Source organism: Salvelinus fontinalis, chromosome 26 (genome assembly GCF_029448725.1).
Source record: "Salvelinus fontinalis isolate EN_2023a chromosome 26, ASM2944872v1, whole genome shotgun sequence".
In the NCBI taxonomy this organism is placed as follows: Eukaryota; Metazoa; Chordata; class Actinopteri; order Salmoniformes; family Salmonidae; genus Salvelinus; species Salvelinus fontinalis.
Genome location: NC_074690.1, coordinates 47535287 through 47542689, shown reverse-complemented (window position 1 = coordinate 47542689; position 7403 = coordinate 47535287).

The window sequence follows — 7403 nt, the reverse complement described above, 5'->3', positions numbered from 1 at the left end:
GTCTTATAACATGATGTTATACAATACATTTATGTTTTGTTCGAAAATGTGCATATTTAGAGCTGCAAATCGTGGTTATACATTGTGAATACGTAGCAACAATTCACCAAAATCTCCGGAGATATTTTGGACAGTCACCTAATCTAATCAAAGAACTCATCATAAACTTTACTAAAAAATACATGTTGTACAGCAAATGAAAGATACACTGGTTCTTAATGCAACCCCTGTGTTAGATTTTTTAAAATAACTTTAGTAGAACATACAGCATGCAGTATTGTGAGACAGCGCTCCCATATTCTCCGCCTTGTTGGAGCCAACATTTACCACAAAAATAGAAAATAACATCATAAATATTCTCTTATCTTTCTTGAGCTTCCATCAGAATGTTGTGCAAGGAGTCCTATTTCCAGAATAAATCGTTGTTTGGTTTTAGAATGCCCATTTCTTCTGTCGAATTAGCAACTTTGGCTAGCCATGTGGAGCTCACGTGTCCAAGAAATGTTTGCGCCTGGAACGAAAAATTCCAAAAGTCCCAATAAACGTTGAATAAACTGATCAAACTCGGTTGAAAAATTCTACTTTATGATGTTTTTCTCATATGTATCAAATAAAATCAGAGCCGGAGCAATTCGCCGTGTATACCGAACGCTTTTCAGAAGACAATGTCGAGTTCCCCCGCGCGCCGTCAAACTGACAAAATACCAGACCTGCCACTCCAAAAGCTCTTATTCGGCCTCACATCAAGCTAGACACCCCATTCAACCTTCTACTGCCTGTTGACATCTAGTGGAAGGCATATGAAGTGCATACATATCGATAAATAAAAGCCAGTTGAATAGGCAGGCCCTGACACAGAGCCTCATTTTCTGATTTTTCACTTCCTGTATGGAAGTTTGCTGCCAAATGAGTTCTGTTTTACTCACAGATATAATTCAAACAGTTTTAGAAACTTCAGAGTATTTTCTATCCAATAGTAATAATAATATGCATATTGTATGATCTAGAACAGAGGACGAGGCCGTTTAATTTGGGTACGATTTTTTCCAAAGTGAAAACAGCGCCTTCCTATTCACAAGAAGTTAACACAGTGTCTAAAGAGGGGCCAGAAGTATACAGAACCACCAGCAGCAAGAGCAACATCATTGATGTATACAGAGAAGAGAGTCGGCCCGAGGATTGAACCCTGTGGCATCCCCAATGGGCCCGCCAGAGGTCCGGACAACAGGCCAAATTTCTGTTAGAAAAAGCTAGCCTTAGCTTTCCTAACTGCCTGTGTATATTTGTTCCTAACGTCCCTGAAAAGTTGCATATCACAGGGGCTATTCAATGCTCATGCAGAACGCCACAGGATGTTTTTGTGCTGGTCATGGGCAGACAGGTCTGGAGTGAAACAAGGACTATATCTATTCCTAGTTCTACATTTTTTGAATGGGGCATGCTTATTTAAGATGGTGAGGAAGGCACTTTTAAAGAATAGCCAGGCATCATCTACTGACGGGATGAGGTCACCGTCATTCCAGAATACCCCGGCAAGGTCGATTAGAAAGGCCTGCTCGCAGAAGTGTTTTAGGAAACGTTTGACAGTGATGAGGGGTGGTCGTTTGGTCGCAGACCCATTACGGATGCAGGCAATGAGGCAGTGATCGCTGAGATCTTGATTGAAAACAGCAGAGGTGTATTTGGAGGGCGAGTTAGTTAGGATGACATCTATGAGGGTGCCCGTGTTTACGGATTTGGAGTTGTACCTGGTAGGTTCATTAATAATTTGTGTGAGATTGAGGGCATCAAGCTTAGATTGTAGGATGGCCGGGGTGTTAAGCATGTCCCAGTTTAGGTCACCTAGTAGAGCACGAGCTCAGAAGATAGATGGGGGGCAATCAATTCACATATGGTATCGAGGGCACCGCTGGGGGCAGAGGGAGGTCTATAGCAAGCGGCAACAGTGAGAGACTTGTTTCTGGAAAGGTGAATTTTTAGAAATAGAAGCTCGAATAGTTTGGGTACAGACTTGGATAGCAATACAGAACTCTGCAGGCTATCTTTGCAGTAGATTGCAACACGGCCCCCTTTGGCAGTTCTATCTTGGCGGAAAATGTTATGGTTTGCGATGGAGATTTCAGGGTTTTGGTGGTTTTCCTAAGCCAGGATTCAGACACGGCTAAGACATCTGGGTTGGCAGAGTGTGCTAAAGCAGTGAGTAAAACAAACTTAGGGAGTAGGCTTCTAATGTTAACATGCATGAACCCAAGGCTTTTATGGTCACAGAAGTCAACAAACGAGAGCACCTGGGGAGTGGGAGATGGGCTAGGCACTGCAGGACCTGGATTAACCTCTACATCACCAGAGGAACAGAGGAGAAGTTGGATAAGGGTAAGACTAAATGCTATACGAACTTGCCGTCTAGCACGTTCGGAACAGAGAGTAAAAGGAGCAGGTTTCTGGGCTCGATAGCATAGATTCAAGGCATAGTGTACAGACAAAGGTAAGGTAGGATGTGAGTACATTGGAGGTAAACCTAGGCATTGAGTATTGATGAGAGAGATATAGTCTCTAGAGACGTTTAAACCAGGTGATGTCATCGCATATGTAGGAGGTGGAACAACATGGTTGGTTAAGGCATATTGAGCAGGGCTAGAGGCTCTACAGTGAAACAAGACAGTAATCACTAACCAGGACGGTAATGGACGAGGCATATTGATATTACAGAGAGGCATGCGTAACCAAGTGATCATATGGGTCCAGTGAGTGGTTGGGCTGACTGGGGACACGGCGATTCAGACAGTTAGCAGGCTGATGCTAACAAGCTAACAGTCAGTAGGCCGGGGCTAAACAAGCTTGCAGTTAGCAGACCGGGGCTGGCGAGCTAGCAGTTAGCAGACCGGGTTAGCAAGCAAGCAGTTAGCAGGGGCTAGCAGTTAGCAGACCGAGGAAGGCAAGCTAGCAGTTAGCAAACCCGGGGCAGGCAAGCTAGCAGTTAGCAGACCGGGGCAGGAAAGCTAGCAGTTAGCAGACCGGGGCTAGCAAGTTAGCCTTTGGGGGACGTCGCGATGGGGGTAAGTCTGTTTTTGCCTCTTCGTGCGGTGACGTCGATAGACCAGTCGTGGAATTAGTAGGGTTCCAGGTAGCTCTAGGTAGCTACCAGGCCTAGCAGGTTAGCAGAATGGGCCTTCAGCGGGCGTTGCGCCTGAGGGGCCTGTTGGAGTCCTCGGGCAGATTATGTCGGTATTCCAGTCGTAGAGGATCGACGGGGTTCCGTGCCCCGTAACGGCAGTAGAAGGGGTCCGGATATTGTAGCCCAGGAGTGTGCTTCGGTGGTAGCACAGGAGCCCTGGCCGGGCTAGCTTCAGGCTAATTGGTGCTTGCTCCAGGATGGAAACGCTAGTCAGGAGTGGTCACCCGGGATTGCGGTTAGCTAGTTGCGAAGATCCAGATGAAAATGTTCAGAGTTTGCGGTAGGAATCCGGCGATATGGAGAGAAATAGGTCCGTTATGCTCTAGTTTGAATCACGTTGTTCGAACTGGCGAGAGCTTTCCGAGCTAAAGGTTAGCTGAAGACCGCTAGCAATGGTTTGCTAACTGATAGCTAGCTAACTACCTACCAGCTATCTTCAGTTGAGCGATTCCAGATCCGAAGTAAATAGAAATACTTTAGAAAAAAAGCAGATCCACGCCACATTGGGTGAGGTTGCAGTAGAGTATTTAGAAGTTGCTGTTTAGGAAAATATTTTTAAAAGATATGCGAAGAAAAAGATATATACAAGGGTCAGGACAAAGAGAAAGACATCTAACTGCTACGCCATCTTGGAAATCACAAAAATTGTGCGGTGCACAATTGGCCAGGGTAGGCCGTCATTGTAAATAAGAATTTGTTCTTAACTGACTTGCCTAGTAAAACATTCAAATTGAAAAGCAAAATGTATTCCTAAAATAGAAACCCATTTTTGATTCATGTTCTTGGTCAATGTGCTGTTTAAAATTCAGCTTTCATCTAACCAAATCCCAAGATATTTATAGGAGGTTACCCTATCAATTTGCTGGCCTTTTATAGTTAAAATCTACAAGTGACTCCATCTGTTTACTTTCAGGGAAGAGAAAACCATACATTTTGTTTTCCTTGCATTAAGCACAAGTTTCAATTCGAAAAGCTGACTTTGAATAACATCAAAAGTCCTGTAAAAGCCTTCTCAATATTAGATGCGCTAGAATAAATAATTGTGTCACCAGCATACAGATGGAGATTTGCATAGTCAACAGTCTTCCCTATTTAATTTATATACAGTGTAAAAAGGATCTGACCTAAAATTGAGCCCTGGGGACTCCTTTTGTAAGCCTTCGTAACTCAGAGTTCATATCCTCCTGTGCTACACACTGTGTTCTGTCAGAAATGTAGTTTTGGAACCAATCCAATGCATCAACACTTATTAAGGATCGGACACCTTTTTTAAAATTTTCGCCAAAAATGACATACCTAAATCTTTCTGCCTTCAGCTCAGGGCCTGAAGCAAGAATATGTATATTCTTGATACCATTTGAAAGGAAACACTTTGAAATTTGTGGAAATGTGAAATTAATGTAGGGGAATATAACACATTAGATATGGTAAAAGATAATACAAACATGCGTTTTCCAATTTTTTTGTTGTTGTTCCCTCATCTTTGAAATGCAAGAGAAAGGCCATAAAACCACTTAGGAGTCTAGACGCAATTTAGAATTTGGCCACTAGATGGCAGCAGTGTATGTGCAAAGCCTTGCATTACTGTTCAAAATGTTGTATCAAGTCTGCCCAAATGTGCCCAATTGGTCACTTGATATATTTTCAAGTACATAACTGTGCACTCTCCTCAAACAATAAAATGGCATTTTTCACTGTAATAGCTACTGTAAATTGAACAGTGCAGTTAGATTAACAAGACTTTCTTTAAAATAACTCAGTTTTTTAAATATTACATGCAGCTGTAGCCTACATGTAAGGAAGTTTCAAATCCAGGGGAAATATTGTTAAGATGGAGCTGAAGAGGATGTCTGATGTGTTACATGCTCCTAACAAATTGTGCTATAAGGTTAGTTTTTTTGTGTTGTTTGTAACTTATTTTTTAACCTGTTTGGCGTGCAAGCCCGACGTCGGTACACTAATGACAACAGCCAGCTCAAAGTGCAGGGCGCGAAATTCAAAATATATATATTTTTAATATTTAACTTTAACACATTAACAAGTCCAAGACACCAGATGAAAGGTACAGATCTTGTGAATCAAGCCAACATGTCCGATTTTTAAAATGTTTTACAGGGAAGACACAATATGTAAATCTATTAGCTAACCACGTTAGCAAAAGACACCACTATTTTTACTGCATCAGTTTTTTACTACATCAGTAGCTATCACAAATTCGACAAAATAAAGATATAAATAGCCACTAACCAAGAAACCACTTCATCAGATGACAGTCTGATAACATATTTATTGTATAGCATATGTTTTGTTAGAAAAATGTGCATATTTCAGGTATAAATCATAGTTTACATTGCAGCTACAGTCAGAAATTGCACCGAAAGCAGACAGAAAAATTACAGACACCAACGCCAAATAACTAAATACTCATCATAAAACATTTCTGAAAAATACATAGTGTACAGCAAATGAAAGACAGGCATCTTGTGATTCCAGACAATATTTCCGATTTATCAAGTGTTTTACAGCGAAAACACAATATAGCGTTATATTAGCGTAGCCACAATAGCAAACGATAGCAAATAACATATAAATCACCAAAATATATTAATTGTTTCACTAACCTTCTCAGAATTCTTCAGATGGCAGTCCTGTAACATCATATTACACAATGCATATAGAGTTTGTTCGAGAATGTGCATATTTAGCGGCACAAATCGTGCTTAGACAATGAGAATAGTGTCCATAACGTCAAGCAATCTGTCCGGCGCCATCTTGTAAAGGCACCTTTTCTTATCGAATACTATTCATAAACTTGACTAAAAAAATACAGGTTGGACAGCAATTGAAAGACAAATTAGTTCTTAACTTATTTTGTACATAATGTTGCTGCTACCGTCTCTTATGACAGAAAATAACTTATGGACATCAGAACAGCGATTACTCACCATGAACTGGAAGAATATTTTTCCTTTAATGAGTCCGATGAGAAGGATATACTGCTCTCCCGGGAACAGGCCCAAATCCCCATAATTTGCATGAAAAAAAGACGGAGGAAAAGAGGACGCAGATCCGTAGGCGAGCGAGTAAACTCCCAATGCCATCCATTCAACTTGCTAACATGCAATCATTGGGGGAAAAATGTATGACCTACGTTTATCCTACCAACGGGACATTAAGAACCGTAATATCTTATGTTTCACAGAGTCCTGGCTGAACGATGACAAGGATAATATAGAGCTGGCGAGATTTTCCATATGCACCGGCAGAACAGAGAAGCTACGTCTGGTAAGACGAGGGGTGGGTGTGTGTGTCTTTTTGTCAATAACAGCTTGTGCACGATGTCTAATAATAAGTCTCGAGGTATTGCTTGCCTGAGGTAGAGTACCTTATGATAAGCTGTAGACCACACTATCTACCAAGAGAGTTTTCATCTATATTATTCATAGCCGTCAATTTACCACCACAGACCGATGCTGACACAAGGCTGCACTCAACCAACTCTATAAGGCCAAAAGCAAACAAGAAAATGCTCAACCAGAAGCGGCGCTCCTAGTGGGAGCTTTAATGCAGGCGAACTTAAATACCAGCATGTCACATGTGCAACAAGTGGGGAAAAAAATTCTAGACCACCTTTGCTCCACACACAGAGATGCATACACAGAGAGGCATATAAATGTTCCGATTCATCCAATGGCATTGAGGAGTATGCCACCTCAGTCATCTGCTTCATCAATAAGTGCGTCGACGACGTTGTCCCCACAGTGACCGTACATACATATCCCAACCAGAAGCCGTAGATTACAGGCAACATCCGCATCGAGCTAAAGGCTAGAGCTGCAGCTTTCACAGAGTAGTACACTAATCCGGACGTCTATCTGAAATCCCGTAATGCCCTCCAACGAACCATCAAACAAGCAATGCGTCAATACAGGATTAAGATTGAATCCTACTACACAAGCACTGACGCAAGTCAATCAAACAAGCTAAGTGCCAGTATAGAGACAAAGTACAGTCGCAATTCAACAGCTCAGACACAAGAGGTATGTGGCAGGGTCTACAGTCAATCATGGATTACAAAAAGAAAACATTACAAAAAGAAAACCAGCCCCGTCGCGGACCAGGATGTTTTGCTCCCAGACAGACTAAATAACTTTTTTGGTCGCTTTGAGGACAATACAGTGCCACTGACACGGCCCGCTACCAAAACCTGCGGGCTCTCCTTCACTGC